The 19,862-nt window shown below is 36.4% G+C and overlaps 1 pseudogene; it reads right to left on the bottom strand.

Moving 5' to 3' along the window:
• The window catches only part of LOC122805026, a 150,185-nt pseudogene extending 130,912 nt beyond the window's left edge, over positions 1-19,273 (bottom strand).
• Between the last annotated feature and the right edge of the window lie 589 nt (positions 19,274-19,862).

Here is a 19,862-nt window from a genome sequence, read left to right as displayed (position 1 = left end):
AGGAAGAATATAAGTATGGCATGGATTGACTACAAAAAAGCATTTGACAGTATCCCACATTCATGGATAAATTAGTGCTTAAAAATGTATAAGATACACCCTGCACTGATAAACTACATCACAGTGACCATGCAACAGTGGCAAACCACTTTGTAGGTAAGTCATGATAAAGGGCAAATTATTATTCCAGGGATAAAAATCCAAAGGGGGATATTCCAGGGTGACTCTCTGTCACCTTTGCTCTTTTGCCTTGCCCTTAACCCATTAAGCTGTCTGCTTAACAGTTTAAGTCATGGCTATAATTTGATTCCCAGAAAGCAACAAAGTGTAAAGACTTCTCATTTTCTCTTTGCCGATGATGAGGCATTGAAAGCACAACTGCAAGTAGTCAAAACTTTTTCAGATGATATAAGAATGGCATTTGGTCTTGATAAATGTGCAAAAGCAACCTTTAAAGCAGGAAATTTGCAGCACTAAGAAAACATCAGTTTGGGATGAGAATGTGATATAAAAGAACTTGAACTAGAGGGAGTGTGTAAATATTTGGGAATTGATGATGGACCAACAATAAAACATGAACAAATGCAAATAAAACTTAGTAAGGAGTATTTTAGAAGACTTAAATTAATCCTGAAAACAGCATTGGCATCTAGGAACAAAATTCAAGCTATAAACCAATTTGCCCTTTCTGTCCAAACATATAGTTTTGGAGTGATTGACTGGCCCCAAAAGGTGTTGGGTAGGTTAGACATGAAAACAAGAAGGATGCTTCATGCTCATTAAATGATTTATAAAAATAAGTGCATAACAAGATTATATATTCCCTGTTCTGAAGGAGGTATGGGCCTCCCTGAAATTGATTGCATGTATAGATCTGCAATTGTGGGACTACATACACATCTGCTGACCTCACAAGACCCATACATAGTGAAAGTTTTGAAACATGAGGAGAATAAATCTAAGATGTCTTTCCTTCTCAGTCTAGCAGAAGCACATTGGTGTTAAGTGGGAATGGAAATCAAACCAGAACTAGGTAAAAATCAGGCAGTAACTGAATGTGCCAAAAAGCAAAAGAAAGAATATAAGGTAAAGGATCAGATGAGAAGGCAAGAAATGTGGAAAAATGCATAAATATAGTTGCAAGTATAGAAAACTCCTGGAAGAACCTCATGTTGATCAGGATCGATTGCAGGAATGGTTAAGGAGAGTTGAATTCAAAGTAAAGATAAAAGGTTAATATTGGTGGCCAGAGATAGTAGCCTATGTACACATTGGTTTACAAAGTCCGTTGAACATTTGGGAGAAACAGACAAATGTAGGTTTTGTAAAAGAGAACTGGAAGCAGTCACACACTTTGTTGCTGGTTGTGGCATACTATTGGCGGAAGGACTATATACTGAAATTCCTAATAATGTGGCGAGACTATTGCACTGGAGATTGTGCAAACATTATAATATTGAAGTAGCTGAAAAACACTGAAAACATGAGCCACAAAGCATCATAGACAATGATGAATGTCTACATCACATAGGATCACCCATTATCAATAGTTCAAAAGATAGATGCGAGAAAACCAGAAATAGTGGTCCATGAAAAGAAGACAAAAGTAGCACTGATCATTGAAATTGCTACACCAAGTGACTACAGATTTTTGCATACAGAGAGAAATAAAGTCATAAAATACCAGGATTTGCAGGCAGAAATAAGGGCAATGTGGAAGAAAGATACCAAGATAGATCCAGTAGTAGTAGTAGGAGCGATGGGTCTTATAAAATAGAATCTACAATCGTATTTAGGTATGTTATCAATGCACATAAATCCGTACGAATTGCAGAAAGAGTCACATTGTGGGTGCTGCGAAGAGCACTTCTGGCTGACATCAAAGGTTGAAACAATGCTAATTTCATGAACTTTAATAATACTTTGACTTAGAAATGGGGTCCATTCCCATCATGGTATTAGAAACCGAAAAGATTTGGAGAAATTAAAAAGGAAGACACACTGGTAGGACTACATACAGGTAGAGGTGCATACAAGCTGTATTATTTTCTTCTTTAGAGCTTTCACCACCATACCACATGAAGTACTGTTTATGCCCACTCTTTCTCCACTCAGATGTCTTTTTCCAGCAGACAGCACTTTATTTGTAACTTGTTTATCAGGCACTAGAGGGTGAAAGTCAGGTATCTTGTAGGTTTTCAGCTGTGTGTGCCTCACAAGTAGGTTTTGGCTTATTAAATCCTAATCCCAAGAAGGTGACATTTATGTTTTCTGATGTGAATGTCCTCTACTTAAGCTCCAATGTATGTGCTACTTCCATTCGTACCTGGTAAATGCTGACTCATGTTTATGACTTGGAAGTGCCATGTGATGTGCACATGCATAGTCCATGTGCTGCTTACTGTTCATTTGACTTTCCCATGATTATCACACCCCTCCCAGGAATGGTGAGTTGGCTTTGACCACTCATTTTAATCTTTCCACTCCATCATCTAGGTTACTCATTCATACTGGGACTTCTGGAACACAGTCAAAGATTTATCCCTCTGTGCTATTGACCTGGCTGTATTGGTGTTATTTTAATCAGCCAAGACTCCTTCCACCGAACTTTATGCAGGTGGTAGTAGTCTTTTTATTTTTGCCTCACCTATTGGTACAAATTGATATTACTGTCCTTATGAAAGAGGGAAAGGATCATACCAGTTTGAGGAGATACAGATGGATATTGTTTTGTTATCTTGGAACTCAGGATTTCAGTCTCTAATGATCTTCATAATTCATCCTTTCAAGATGGAGAGTATAAAGTAAAAATGTAGTGAACAACATCAGAATATGGGTTTATTTCAGCGTGATGGTGGTATTCAGTCCTGATATACAACTCTTATTGACATTCAGGAAATATTTGATGCAGTCAGATGGTGCTGCATTTTTATCCTCCCATGTATTAATAAATATATAATTAATATATAAAAGTTGAGTTCAGTAAAATTAGGTGTTACTCACTCCCACCCTCTCTTCCTCATCAGATCCTTCATCCTCTTGTTACAAATGTTGAGGTGCCAAGGGTATTTTGAACAAATATGTGCATGACTGGGTGGGAGGGGCATATGAATGCATGTATGTGTACATATGGCTCATTGGGTCCCATTTTAGACATGAACTTTGGTTTCAATGTGTGTACTCTTACATACAGAAGGCAAATATAAACAAGATGCTAGAATGCAAATAACTGGTGAACTAAAACCATGGCTGCTTTGAATTGTTGCTGGAAAATTCAGATAAGTAATCATCTGCTTCTGACTTCTTTCAGCATTTGTAGATATTAACTGTATGCAGATTTTTTTTCTTTTTAAAAAACAAGCTTAAGGACTAGATGTCATCTAAGCATTGCAATGTCTTATAAGCTAACTTTGCAGGTGACTGAGTATATAGCACAATTTTGTTTACACCTTTAAGTATTAGTATCAATTCCAAAACAGATCTATAGTTAGCTTTTGTACCTTTTGTTTGGCCCACCATTTATAGAACCGAGTGATGTAGGAATATACTGGTGGTGAACCTTTGCCCTGAAATACTGCACTATTCCAATTTAGTATAGAATGTATATAAATGTTTTATTAGCATCTAAAATATTGCTTCACATCTTCAACTGAAAATATAGAATTTTTTCCCCTGGTTGGCCTGTAGTGGACTGCAGCAATGAAGGATTATAATAGGTAGACTTTGGACAGTCGCCTGTTGTCCATGCTTTTGATTGGGGGGGGCATGGTCAGACGTACCAGCAAAAGCACAGAATTTTTTGCCGCATACTAGACTTGTCACGTCTGACAGATGCATTGTAAGGTAGCATATACTACAACATTCATATCACATATAAGTGTTTGTTGACTCAAGAGACACTTATACCCACACTAACATTGCACACACTATCTGAGGTTGGGGATTTAAGCTGCAAGTCGGGACTTTGCATAACAGTCACTGTCTTTGAAAAAAAAATAGTCACTATCTTTGATACAGTGACATGGTTATCTGATGATGGAGCTGTTAGAGAATAATCTTAGCTGAGAAAAATAGTGTGGTGCATGACTGTTAAGTGCCGTACTAGTACTTTCTTCCTTTTTTCTTTCTGTAGATTTCTTTCTTTACACAATTGGTTGCACTTGCTTTTTTTCAGGACTGCTGACTGTTGGCTGGTGAAGTGATTTGCCATGTAGGTGCTCCATCTTAAAGCAACACTGATCCACCATCTGCTGCAATAATAAAGTTTAGACTAGTGAACCATTTAACTGACTGCAAATATTAGAAACATTTTATAGAGCTACATATTGTATGTATTCTTTCCCTGTGTTAAGGTACTGTATGATTTCTGTCCCTTATCTTTTCCTCTAATCTTTTTAGCTCCATTTTTTATATTATACCCAGCTTGCATGATTATGTATTGTCCCAAACCTTTTATATTATACCCAGCTTTCATGATTATGTATTGTCCCAAACCACACTACATAGCATAGTGTCTTGGTAATCTGTTGCTAAGAATACTTCATGATTCTACTGCTATTGTTTCTTTTTTAACACTGTACAGGCAAACAACATGTGCATGCTACTGTTGAATCTCCATTATACAATTCACCCTCAGTGGCACCATACTTAACACTTTTTTTCCTCCTCCATGTGTACAATATTACAATATAATCTTGCTTGCACATAGCTGACTATGCTGAAACTGAGTCCCTCGCAAGACCGACGTCCCAACTACTTTTCAAAAAAGAACCCTATCCACCTGTTTTTATTTGCAACACAGTATGTCACAACCTAAATTTCTTAAGTCTATGAAGTTTTGTAACTGATTAGTTTCTTTTGTCATAACCTGAGAGAGCACGCTACCAGGAATCGGCAGTCACCTGTACCTCATACCCGATAAAACCATTCTTATTTCCTCTTTTTCAATGACCCCTATGTTACTCCTATAATCTTAATTTTCCCCACTCTATGACCCCTTGTTGTTTATTTCTGCATAATCTTCGGCCAGGTTTTTGTCCCCGCATACTCTTTGGTATAGCTCTACGTTCTCATTAAGACCGATACCCTTTCATTATTGTCTAAACTGTAAACATTTCTCCAAGTTCTAATAACCTCACTTGCCAGCCCCCAACAATATTTTTTCTTTTATCCAGTACATTTGCCTTTCTGTGTCAGTTGGTTATTTGTTTCAGTAGAATTAACTGCTTACTGGTTATTCTGCAGTCATTATTCCCCTGAATGGGAGATAGTGTTCTTATTACACTTAGCTCTCTGAGACTTGTGCAAACCCACTCTGTTCGTCCTCACTCCGCTCGTGCTCATGCCACTCCCCATACCCTACTCCCATTCCCACCCACCCCTGCTTACTCTACATTTATACTTACACCTTGATTGGCAAGCCCAACCTTCATCCTCCCACAAGCCAATTTTCTTTCTGCACCACTTCCCTTTCCTAACCACACTCTAATGTTTCCCTTCCTAACACAGTTGAACAACTCTACATCCACCTCCACTCACACTAATACATACACACTCCCTCTACACTATCTTTCTTGCCTACTTCACTATATCACTCTCCACACCAGCTAGTCACCTTACCACTCTCTATTTCTCCTCCTTCCACTACTACTTTTTGCACCCTTCAGACATTTCTAATAATCTGCCCAATAAAACCAGTGTCACTCTCCTGCGCTCACAAAGCAACTATACAAGTAAACAGGATGCTAGTATTATTCCTCTTATTTCCCACCTTACTCCTCCTCACTGAATTATCGTCTTACCACACTGCCCTACATTATCCTCCTACATCACCTACAGCTACCTACACAGCATCACCCTCCTTCTCATCCATACACTTCCCAGTGTCCCCTCCCTATTTAATATCTCCTTTATCCATTTTCACAATGTCAAACATCTCAACCTTCTTCTCACTTTTCCCAAACACACATTAAAGCCTACTACTGACCTCTCTATTACTATGTATCTTTCTTTCTTAACCATATCTTTACTACTTACAACTACACTCTTACAAGATGGGTACATCCACCCCAATCCCGGTCCAACCCTTCCCACAGATTCAATGATCTCTGGTACACCCACAAGGCATCCATCTCTCATTTCCTTGTTGAAATATCTATCACTCTATTCTATCAACCTACAAAGTTTTCTCAACAAAATTACAGAATTTCATGCTTGGATCACCCAATACTCCTCTCACATCATAACTTTCTCTGAAACATGGCTAAAACCTCACATTACAAACTCTGAACTCTCACCTCCAAAGTACAACATATTCTCACAAGATAGACTCCCTAAAAAAGGGGAGGTGTCACCATATTATACTCAGTGCACCCCAGCCTCACCTCCCTCTCCTTAACAATCCCAAACTTCACCTCAGCAGAACTACTCATCCTTAACTTCCACTTCAATCCACATAAAAAACTTGCCATAGTGTCCATCTACATACCCCCTGGCAATAAGATTCCAATTCTTAAGAATATCTTATCCTGGATCTCCAAACTCATAACATATAAAACAATCATACTTGGTGACATTAATATTGACTGGAATAAGCTCTCTCCCAACTACCCTAGCTCTACCATTAACCTATATGGTTTCACCCAACTTATTACCTCTCCCACTCATATACACAAGAACTCAAGCTCTATCATTGACTGGATACTAACCTCCAACCCCAATCAGTATCACCATCTGAACACCTTACCAGACCCTCTAAGTGATCATCTCCCTATCTCAATAGTTATACTACCTCCTCATAACTCCAAAAATCCACCAATATAGAAATTGCCATAACTTGTCAAATTTTAATGTAGATAGAAACTTACAACAACAAACTTTCCCTGATTAATTGGTTACACCACACACTCTAAATTATGCTGTTCTGGAATTCAACAGAATTTTCCTAAACATACTAGATGCCTCAGCCTTCTCAACTTCCCACTCCCAATCATCCTTCTCCCTGAAACCTGTTTCAACTAACTACAGCAAATCATTTTTGTCAAAACTCAAACCATGCTCACCCTCATTCGACAACCTGTCCCCACAATTTCTTAAACTTGCTGCTAACTCTATTGCCTATCCCATTTCAATTCTTATTAACTGCTCCATTAAAGAATCCACAGTCCCTGATATCTGGAAATCCTTTTATACTCTTCCACTTCCCAAGGGAGGTAACTCCACCAAACCTTCCAATTACCGACCAATAGCCATCCTATTCCTGGTGTCAAAAATTATTGAGAAATGTATTCATAAGCAACTCTTAAACTACCTACTTCATGAAAATCTCCTTACCCCCTGTCAGCATGGTTTCAGACCTAACCACAGCACATCCACCACCCTTTTATCTTTAACACAGACTGTGTATGAAGCAAGGGACAACAATAAATTTGTATCATGCGTCTTCCTTTACCTTTCAAAATCCTTCAACACCATCTCCCACTCTAAACTCCTCTCTCAACTATCCGAACTAAACCTCTCAACCCCCACTATTCTCTGCTTCTCCAACTATCTCAACAACCGTCGACAATCTGTTAGATGGCAAACCTCTTACTCTACCTTCCTACCTATACAAACTGGTGTCCCCAGGGATCCATTCTTGGCCCACTTCTCTTTAACATTTTCACTAACAGTCTTCACTCTGCCTGTACCTCTTCTTCACTAATTCAGTACACTGATGACTCTGCCCTTATCACCCACTCTGCCAATCCCACTGACCTCCACTCTCTCACCCAGAGTTCCTTTAACACCATAGAACACTGGCTAACTGATGACCAACTTATTCTGAACCCAAAGAAAACCAAAGTCCTCCACTTTCTTCCAAAATCTGCATCTCATCTCAAAGCCTCTTTCCATATATCTTCTCTTGACAACACCATTATTCATGTAGACCCCTCTACTAAACTTCTTTGAATTACAATTGATGACCATCTAAAATTTGACCATCACATCTTGCAGTCCATCAAAAAGACCAATCAAAAGTTAGCGTTACTTTATAGACATAAAAAATTCTTATCCAACACTGTTAAGATCACACTTGCCCAAACCTATCTCCTCTCCTGCCTTCTTTACGCTTCTCCGACATTCACACACATCCAAACAAATCTTTTAACTAGACTTACACAAACATACCACCAGGTAGCCAGATTTGCCTGGAACCTTCCCTACAAGTCCCATCACTGCCTTGACTTAAAAAAACTACAATGGCTTGAGTTCCCACAACTACTCAAACTTTCTGAACTACAAATGGCACACTCTCTCATCTACAAACCTATAAACTGTCCCTCCCTGTCCACCCTCCTATCCTACTATATCCCTGAAAGATCTTTCCACAGCACTGATCAAGCACTACTTAACACCTATAAACCTAACAAAACCATAGACAAATTACTTTACAAATGCTCTATAGCGCAAACCTGGAACAAACTCCCACAAACCTACGACTTCTCTAATCTTCACCCCTCTTCAAAAAAGAACTAAAAACCTACCTTGCCAACTCCACCTTATGCACCTGCCATCTCCCCACCTAAACTCTGGCTACCTATTTCAAAAGCATTTTCCATCCTTTACTCTCTGTATACTTACTAATCCTATGAAGCCTTATCAACCTCTTTGTTACACTCTTATAACTTCTACCCTCTCCCACCCTACCCCCTTCCTCCCTTCCCATGATCAACACTACTCTTCTTCCTCCTTATTAATACTCTACTACCTTTGGTACTTCCCTTCCTGTATCTTACATGCCCTTTCTTTACCCTCCACTTGCAATGCCTTCTTCTCATAGAATTATCTTCCTCAAATATTATTCCTCTAGCAACCTCCTCTATTAATTTATATAGTACTCACATTTTTTTATTTTCATACAGATACCTGTTTTTGGCTTGTAATCAAACTGTCCTTGTTAGTACAGCTGCATGCATACCTCTCAACCTGGAATCATCAAAAATCTGGACAAGGCTCATGAAAAATAGGTACAAATCTGTACGCTGATTAACATCTAATTTGCATACATAATTGCGTAACCCCACCCACTCCAATGGAACTGTGGGATACCAACTTTCAAATGCAAACTGAAGAACAGACAACCAAAATATGTCACCAGAGTCCCCCTGCAGCCATTCCAATGTCCCATTACCTGGCAATTTCTCCCCATTTACCATAAACACTAATGTGTGCATAGCATACTGCTTTACTTCTACAATGATTTGGATTTTATTTGTACATTTTGCAGCAAAACAATGCACAAACACTAACAGACATCTCCTAAACAAGCACAATGAAAATAGACTTGGCATTAAAGCGTCTCTGTCCTTGAAACTCACATTCATTCAAACAGCATTGAAATCCACACCACATCCAAAGAAAATGCATCTGGCCAGTGGTGGGTAAAGATTACCTTTGGGCTGTTTTCAAATCATTGGCCCCTTGCACACAAAACAAGAAACATACATGCATTCTTTTCTTTGATACAACTTCCTGACTTTATTTATATTCCTTGTATAATACAGCTGACCCTACACAAAAATAAGCTTTAAATTACTTTATGACTTGTTTTTCAAAGCACCATTCACACAGCTTTTCACTCACATAGGCACTTCAATCTTTCCCTAATGCTCAGCAACTCACTGAACAGGCACTGGCTGTCTACCTATCTCAGACCATTCCACCTATCTTACCATCTGTTAACTGTCTCTTCAAAATCACAATCTAAAACTCATACAGAAAGGAAGTATCATGAATCTAGTATTTGTTCAACAAACATTTAAAACAAGTCTGTGGTCTATTCTGCATTTTTCCTGAGAAACATTCATTGCAGCGAGCTACCTTAGTTCTGCAAACCACCTTGTGTGTGCTTATCATGAAGTGAGTTGTGTGCATTTTTTAATTTGTTGGGACTTCCTGTTGCACATCCCATATCCTTCTGCATTCACAGACAGTGATTATGGCATCATATGCCAACCACAGACATATCTGGATGGTGGAGTTGCCATTTTTGAAATACACTAATTGTTTATAGCTCTTAGCAACTGTTTGCAGTACATTTATAATATATCATAACATTTCTGGGTTACTTAGTTCTTGCATTTTACAGCTGTTATTTTGTACTGCATGGCAAACTTATTTAAATTAAATGATTAGAATACTGTTTATTCAAAGCTGCTAACCTCTGCGACCTTCCTGTACCACACACACACACACACACACACACACACACACACACACACACACACACACACACACACACACACACACACACACACACACACACACACATTTTTTCCTGTTATATTTTGGAGCCTTTCTTGTTGTATTATGGTCCGGTGAGCCCTTGCTCCCTAGTACTTATTTATTACCTTGAAGAATTATAATTGGAGGATCTCACTCAGCATCAACAATATACATTACAGGAAATATTCAGCTCTCTGCAAATACATGACATATTTCTGCCCTGCAAGCCATCTACTACTTGTATTGGCATTTCTATATAATTAGGCTGTTTTTCTTGTCTGCATTCATATTGATCTCTAGTTGGGGTGCTTACATGAGCTTTTGTTACAAGCTTCCTAAATAGTAAAACCTCTTTATTTCCTCTTTCTTAAATATTCTTGATATTTATTATTCAGGACACTAGTTGGTCCTAGCATTTATATTTACTTGGGCTATTTATATAATCCATTTTAAATTTAAATATTTTTTACTGTGTGTTTTCTGACCTTCTGGTCCCACAAAACAGTCTAACATTAATTCAGTGTAAGTACATATATGTGGTTATCTGCTAAGCTCAAGGTGGGGCCTTGAGCACTGACCTCTGTGCCTTAAACAAACACATACCTCCTTCTACAGAGCTATAAACTTTACCACCAACACAAACAACAAGCACAGAAACACCATCAGTCACCCCCCCAACACACACACACACACACACACACACACACACACACACACACACACACACACACACACACACACACACACACACACCAAACCTGCTTGCCCCAAGGTAGATGTGGCTGCTATAAAACAGTCCTGCTCACTGAAATAAATCCACTCCTGTGGCTGCTATATCCAACTCCAAAACGGTCCTGCTCACTGAAATAAATCCACGGCTGCTATAAAACAGTCCTGCAGCTGCTCTCAGAAATAAATCCACTCCTGCTTGTTGCTTGCTCTTGTGGCTGCTATATCCAAATCCAAAACTGTCCGATAAATGCATAATACATGTTGCTGCTGCTGATCCAAATGTTTCCCGCTTGCCAGAAATGATGACGTGAGCTCAAGGAGCTCAATTCCGACTGGCTGATAGCCCTGACGGAGCTGATGGCGTCAGCTCTGACAGCGAACTTTGAAAAAATTAATAAAACTAAAAGAAAAAAATCGGAAATGAAGGGGTGCCACTCGGGAATCGTGGCACCCCTTCATTTGGACCCCAAAATGCGGTAAAAAATGAGTAAATTGGTTTGGTTGAGAGGTCTGGCTGCATGTTAATTCACTTCCTGCTCCATCACATATTTTTTACTTGTAATGATACTGTATTGTTAGTACAACTATATATCAATTTCTTTTCCTTATACATCATGTATTAATATTAAATATTTCTAGGAGCCTGTCTCCTTCATTGTTTTCATGAGTCAGTTTTTTTTCTTATTATCGTGCATCTTTTGTACTCATGTTTTCACTTTATCATACAATATGCATTTTTTTCATGTATAGTATGTCTTTATATTGTACTTTTATCATGTATATCTTTTACTTTAATCATGCATGTTTATCTTGTACTTTTTACATTGTATTTTTGAAGCTTTTCTCCTCTGGTCTCCACTGAAAATGGGCCTCTGGCCCAGTTGGACTAACCCGGTTAACAAAAGATAAATAAATAAATAAATAAATAAATAAATAAAATATATTTGGGAGGAACTGGAGTCTGATTTTGCCTCGTATTTTTTGTCTTTTCCTTGTAAAATACCTGTTTCTCTAGCAAATTGGCTGTTGAACATTGCAATCATTAAATAATGACAATTAGTACATTCTTCATACATACAAAACCTATTATTCTTGCAACTAAGTACATAAATGCAATATTTAAAATTTGTCTCTGATTGCATGCCTTTTTTCCCTTATTATATTTTTTCTTTGTCCTTGATTCCTAAGCTAAAAGGTTGAGAACTACAGATAGCAAAAATTTGGATAACTATTCCCTGGGTCACTGAAAATTATTGCCCAGAAACTGGCTTATGGAATGTACCCACTGAATGGGTTAGTTGAGTTGGAGGTGTAGACGATATCCAAGGAGGCATTCAGAGAGCAAGGCAATAGAATAACTCCCCTCTCTCCATGAACAGAATGTCCCTGATGTTTCCTGACATTTTTGTGAGACTGAGTAGGGAAGCCAGCATACCTCTCAACTGTCTAGATTTTCTACTCATATTTTTTGGTCTGTTCCTCATAAAATTAGTGTTTTTCCAGATTTTTGTGACAGATCTGCAAGGACTGAATTCATTAAATAATGACAGACATTTGAGTTTCTGACTTCACATCCTTCAGAAAATGCATGGCAACACAAGACCTTTTATTTTAACAACTTTCCAAATTCATAAGAGCAATATTTAAAATTCGTCCCTATTTTAAGCGGTTTGTCCCCCTATTATTTTTGGCTTTGTCCAGATTTCTTGGGCTAATAGTTTGAGCACTATGGAAGTCAGTACTATGTCTAACAATGAGTATAGGGGCTGTCTGTAAAGGTAATGATTGGCCATATATTTTGCTGTTGTACTTGCTGGACTAGGAGGTATTTGGGTGAAGCAAGCTGAAGTAGACAAGTTGCTTGTATGAGAAAAATATATTAATGTAACCATTTTTCCTATAACCATTCTTTTATTTTTTTTTTATTTCTATGCTGTCAGGGTTAAATCAGATACTGTGACTAGCAATGGGTACCGGGGCTAAATGAAATAATAGGATGTACAGTTCACTATTCTTCAGAAAACTGGAGGTTTTCTGATTAACTGTTGAGGATTGCAGTCACTAAATAATAACAAGCTTTTATGATTCATACGTCATGTTTTTCAGAAAATGTATGCTAATGTAAACCATGTTGTTCTAGAAATGTTTTGTGTATGTAAGAGAAATATTTACAAATTATCCCTGACTTTGAGACTCTGACCCTCATTATATTTTGGCTATGCCTCTGATTCTTTTGCTAACAGAATGAGAAGAATAGCAAAGTGATTTGTATGAAGCAAGTTATATTTCATTATGGGTATTACTGGTTTTATGAATCAAAGTTTAAGTACATTCCCTGGGATACAGAAAGGTATAATGCACTATGAAAACATGTTGTCAGCAGGGTTTTTGCAGTACATAATGCTTGAACAATTCAAAGACTATTTTACCACTATAGAGTTATGAAGGCATCGGCTTGTAGTATGTACAGAACTCCAACTATTGAGGCCTCATGCAGATGTACTAGTCTGGGCTATGGGTAATGTTATTTAGCCATGTATTCCCCCCACCCTGAAATATTGCTGATATCTGAATTGAGTAGTAGCTAATGCTACCCCCACTAACACTTTAGCAGATGGATTTTCTTATCAGCAGTACAACTTTGGTGGTACAGTTCCTGAAAATCTGTGAGGTTGGCATAATGGTCAAGGTGTCTACCTTATAGATGCAAAGTACAGGGTTTAATTCTCACATGGGGTAATTGGCTAGGCTTAAAATGACCGCAAGGGCAGTTAGCCTAGTACTAATTTATGAACCTATAAAAGTTCTGCTTTTAAGCTGCAGTGAAAAGCTGTAAAAGTACACATATGAGGTTACAGCTTACTGAAGTAGTACGATGTTTGAGAAGGAGTCACAGCAAATGTCAGTGTTCTGTTTTCAAGGTCTGAATTGTAGCAGGTAAATTATTTTTCTTCCTTTTTTTCTTTCTTTCTTTCTGTTTTTTTTTTTTAAATCCTGGCAGGGTATAGTCTAATACCGTGTGTTCCACTTCCTGAAAGTTGATGCTTCAAAAGAAGGGAAAAAATTCCAGAAAACCAAGAAGGTGAAAACTGATTTTTTCTTGTTTTTTTGCAGGGGCAAGTCCCCCACACCCCTAATCTTATATATGATAACTCCATGGTCACCCCAACTCAAAGAAGACAGAAATCTCCCTAAAAAGTTAATCATTCCTGGTGCACAATTAGAAATTGTTATGTCAATGATTTCCTATGGATAAAACATTTAGCCTTATGCCGTTCATCTTTTTTTTTTCTTCTGCAAACTACTGGTGCTCCGGGAATTTCTCCTCGAGACTGAGTAGGGAAGTCAGTACTATGACTAACAATGAGTACAGGGGCTGTCTGTAAAACAAATTATTGGCCATATATTTTGCTGTTGTCCTTGCTGTGCTAAGGGGTATTTCGGTGAAGCAAGCAGAAGCAGACAAGTTGTTTGCATGAGAAAAATATATTAATGTAACCATTGTTATTTTTTGTAGTGACCATTATTTTAGTATTATTTTTTTTTATGCTTGCAGGGTTAAACCAGATACTGTGACTAGCAATGGGTACTGGGGCTGCCTGCAGATGAAATGATTGGCAGTGCTGTTTTTAACTATGATTTGAGCTTTTCAGGACTAATGTGTATTTGGGTGAATCAAGCTGAAATACAAACTGTGACTGTTTATGCAAAACAAAAATGAAGTAAGACATCTATTATTTGTTTACTCTGACATTGTTAAACCACTAACATGCAGAGCTCTCAAGTGACACTAATTTTGCCTCATGTTTAGTCTGTCTTTGTAAAATATGCTGTTTTTGGTAAATTGTTGATGAATGTGGTGAATATATCACCTGGCATTTGGGTTTCAGACTTCATATCCTTAAGCACTGTACACACTAAGTAGTTATCTTAGGAGGGCTAGACAAGATATATGTGAAATCAGCCAATCACTGGTACAGAACCTCAGCAGGTAGTGCAACCACTTTACTGTGCCTGGGTCTCTTAGATTGTGGCTGTGGCTCCATCTGTGTGGATTCTGCATGTCCTTTCACTCTCTCTATGTTGGTCTTATTCAGTTGGCTAAAAAGTAATTATATTTCAAAAATAAGGTAGGAAATGCATCACGGAAGATGTAGACCCTTAGAGCTTTCAGAGGATTAATAATCCCCATACCTCTGAAGCTGTATAAGGGGATTTCTGACACAGGCTTATTAGTGGAGCCCTCATCTTCAACTTACCTAGTCTAATACTGGCCATTCTTAGAGATATGCTCAAAAAGTTGCTATAGTTTATGTAAGGGCGGGAGGGTCTGTTTATTTTTTCTTTAACTTTGCTCACAGCCAGACCTTATAGATTTGTATAGAAAGTCAGTATAACTTATCTAGAGAAAGTGTACTGTGAAGGTGCAACAAGCTGGAATGCTCAAGTGAATATTAGACATGTATACAGGTAGTGATATTTTGGTGGTAGGGTAAGAAGGCATGCTATATGTATGTAGATATGTATTCATAAAGAATCCAGTACATCAGGAAACTGCCAAATAAGACCAATAATCCAAAAAAAATGCAGTATAAATGGAGAGAATAGTCCACTGGAACCACTTGTAGTAAGCCAAAGCATTTATTCATTATTCACAAAATAAATCCAAGATAAACACATCCACATGAATGCCTTTTTAAATATCAAAACAGCGTTTTCATCTATTCATTGACTTCATCAGATGACCAGTATATCCTTCTAAATTATCAATTTATATATATATATATATATATATATATATATATATATATATATATATATGTACCTCTTAATTACCTATCCAGTAGCATTCATTATCTAATTAAATATTGAATCAATTAACAAAATTGTTTAAAACTTATGTTTAAAACCTTTTAATTTATAAATATTCTATGTTAAAAAACTGCCCCTTTCAAAACAAATATAAATATAATATGAATTTTATTATTAATATAATATGAATTTTATTAAATAATTTCTCTTATTAAAAATGTATATATGTATATTATAACAACTATTTATTAAAAACACTAATTATTAAAAAAGTATTAAAAGATACATTCAGAGACATAAAACCATTAATTTATATTATAGCTGCCCTCTAGTGGTAAGCTTTATTAATGATCTGCTTTAAGCTTCTTTTAAAGTTTTGCAGATCTTAATTTTAATAATGGTAAAATAGAGATACTGTTGTTTAAAGCAGGATTTTTTCCTGCATCTAAGGTTATTTGCCACCACAATTCTCTATATTTTATTTTTTCCTCCCAAAGGCCACCTCTAATATCATTTTTAATTTGCTCTATCACCATAAATTTATACTTATAACTTGGACATACCTTACTATGTTTGTATAAAGCATTGCTTTCTTTTTTTATTGTTATTTCATACATATGCTCATAGATCCTTCTTTTTAACATTCTCTCAGTTTTTCCTATATAGAAGGATCCACATTTCTCACAATAAGCCATGTAAACTATACCACTGGACTCACAATTAAAATATTCTGAATTGTAAAGCCATTTTTTTCTACTTTCCAAATAATGTCTGTTCCTATTTATAATGTATATACATTGACTACAATGTCCACATTTATATGTACCTATTTTATTTCTATTATTATTGAAATTGTGTTTATTTTCTATAATATTTCTTAGGTTTTGTGAATTCTTATAAATTATTTTTCTAGGTATTTTTGATAAATTCTCTATATCTGTAAGGGTTGCAAATTTCTCCCATTCCTTCCAAAATATCTTTTTTATACCATTGTTTAACCCATTATATTCCAAAATTAAAGCCTGTTGGAATGACCCTTCATTATCTTCCTTGTTATTCATGTTCTTTTTCTTATTCTCATCACTGGATTCTTTATTTTTATAAATAGGAGAAAACCTATGTTTCCTTATTTGCTTGATAAAATCCAAGGGATAACCCCTCTCCATAAACATATTTTCTAATAGTTCACATTCCTTTCTAAAGTCATTTTCTGAACTTGTCATGCGACTACCCCTAACAAATTGACCTTTAACAATATTTCTTTTACAATGTATGGGGTGTGCACTTTCGAAGTGTAAAAAGGAGTTACAGAATGTATTTTTTCTGTGTATTTTAGTTTCAAGTTTTTGTCCTATTTTATATATTTCTAAATCCAAGTAATATAATTCATTTTCTGAAATCTTCTGAGTAAATTTTAAAAAATTTGTAGTACCATTCATATATCTTAAAAATTCATTAACTTTTTCTCTTCCAGCAATCCAGAAAATTACTATATCATCCAGAAATCTCCTATATAAAGTCCAACAGGTTTTAAATTCTGAATTCAAAATATATTTCTCTTCCCAATTGGCCAATACAAGGTTAGCATAGGTTGGGGCACACGCCGCTCCCATCGCTACACCTTGTATTTGTTGAAAGAATTCTCCTTTAAAATATAGAAAGTTATATTTCAACACTAAATCCATCAACCATATGTTAACAAGCTTTTCATTTTGTGTCATTTGTTGATTTTCATATACTATTTCTTCCAACATTTCCATACCCTCAGTGTAAGGGATGGAAGAAAATAAATCCACAATATCAGTAGTGATAAATAAAATATTATCATGCCAGGGACAATCTGTAATGTCCCTCAAAAGGTCCCAAGAGTCTCTTAATATATTTGTCCATCTAGTCCACAAGCTTTTTAATTTTGTATCCACATATTTGGCTAAAGAATACATTTTAGATCCCTCTGCTGAAACTATAGGTCGGAGGGGTGGGTCACTTTCATTTTTATGGATTTTCGGTATACCAAATATAGAGGGGGTTCTAGGTTTATCCACTTTTAGATATTTATAAGTATTGTAATCAATAAGTTCTTCTTGCAACATGTCATTTAAATTTATATAAATTTTATTGTAAGCTATATTCATTTCATTCAGTGAAACAACTGAATATCTAGTTTCATCCCATAATATAGCATTCATTTTACTCTCATACAAAATATTATCCATAAAAACCACCCCACCCCCTTATCTGGTTTCATAACTCTCATATTATCACTATTTCTTATTCCATATATTAATTCTTTTCCTTTTTTACTTAAATTCCATTTACATTTATAATCATCCCCATACTTTCTTACTTCCCTCTCAATTACCTTTTCTAAATTTTTTAACTGGGGGTGTAGGGGTGGATTATATATACTTTTCCTTCTCAATTCATCATTATTATATTTATTTCCATCAGGGAACATAATACTTAAGTTAACTTTCCTCAGGAAAAGTTTAATATCCAATAAACTTTTTTGTAACATCCCCTCTCCTATATGGTATGAATTTCAAACCTTTGGAAAATAATCCAAAATGTTCTTTTTCTATAATGGTGTTACTAAAATTGTAAATGGTAAAATTATGAAATATATTTTTATTTCCCTCTACAATAATCTCATCTGTATGTCTGTTGGGGTGGGTTGAATGGGTATTCCTTAGAATCTCCTCTTCCCCCTTCTCCCTCCTCTCCCCTGTAAATGTGTTTGCTGTGGGCCTTGTCTGTTCATTAGCCTCTCAGATCTACGTAGGGACGGAAAAGCTTATTCATATTCAAGGTCTTCCCCCCTATAAAGTACATCTTCACCTTCTTGATGTACAGGGCAATGATCATTATTATAAACCATATCAGTGTTATAACTATAGTAACGATTGGGAGGTTTAGGGTAGCTAATATGACCTTCATATTCTTTTATATCTCTTTCCAACATTTTTACTTTTCTACTCACCAAATCCTCACATTTATTATCTATATCCTTCCTAAGATCATAATACTTGTTTTTTTCTTCATGAATACCAAAAATCAAATCATTCTTGATATACTGGTCTAAAGTATCTATATCTTTTTGAATAACTTCTTGTGTTCTGATATTCTCTCTAATAATCAGTTTAAGTACATCTAAGACACATTTATTAAATACTTTAACAAGTTCTTCATAAAAGACAGAGCCTGGTGTAACATTATTAGGGAATTTATATACACATAGCCCCTTGGGAACAATTTCCCTAGAAATACATTCCTTTAAATATTCATTCTCTATCTCTAGTGACTTATATTTAAACATCAGTTTAGCAAGTTCGTCCAATTTGTTTTTATAAGTCCCATCACGTATAGGAAATTTGCCATTACCAGTTATGTTAAACGTAGATTTAGTATGTAACCAGTCTTTAGTCTCCTTATAGTTAATAGATTTTACAGTACCTGCAACCATCGCCCCCTCAATGTTTGTCTTATCATGATGAGAATCAGCGTTTCTGCCTTTATTAATATTAGATCCATTCTCTGCCACTTTCAAAATCTTTGGTGTAGAAGCGGGGTTAAAAGTTCCACCATTGTCTCTACCAAGGTCGCCGACACCGGAAGACACGCCAATAAGCTCCCCTTGTTCATCATTATTTAGTTCTTTGTGGTTACCTCCAATTCCAGGTACTCATATCTGGGCTAGATTGCTACATATCCCCACTAAGGATTGACTAAGTGGGGTAAGTAAATATATCAGCTCGGTAAGTTGGCCTATGACCCTGCGCATTTGGCCCACGTAATCCTGTCCCTTCACTTCCAGATGCGGTGGTGTATTCATCTCTGTTCCACCAAATTAACAAAGAATCCAGTATGTCAGGAAACTGCCAAATAAGGCCAATAATCCAAATAAAACGCAGTATAAACGGAGAGAATAGTCCACTGGAACCACTTGTAGTAAGCCAAAGCGTTTATTCACTTATTCACAAAATAAATCCAAGATAAACACATCCACATGAACGCCTTTTTAAATATCAAAACAGCGTTTTCATCTATTCATT

Source organism: Protopterus annectens, chromosome 6.part0, assembly GCF_019279795.1.
Source record: "Protopterus annectens isolate FY-2018-M chromosome 6.part0, PAN1.0, whole genome shotgun sequence".
In the NCBI taxonomy this organism is placed as follows: domain Eukaryota; kingdom Metazoa; phylum Chordata; order Ceratodontiformes; family Protopteridae; genus Protopterus; species Protopterus annectens.
Note: the sequence above shows the minus strand (reverse complement) of the source record. Positions and strands in the feature narration are given on the sequence as shown.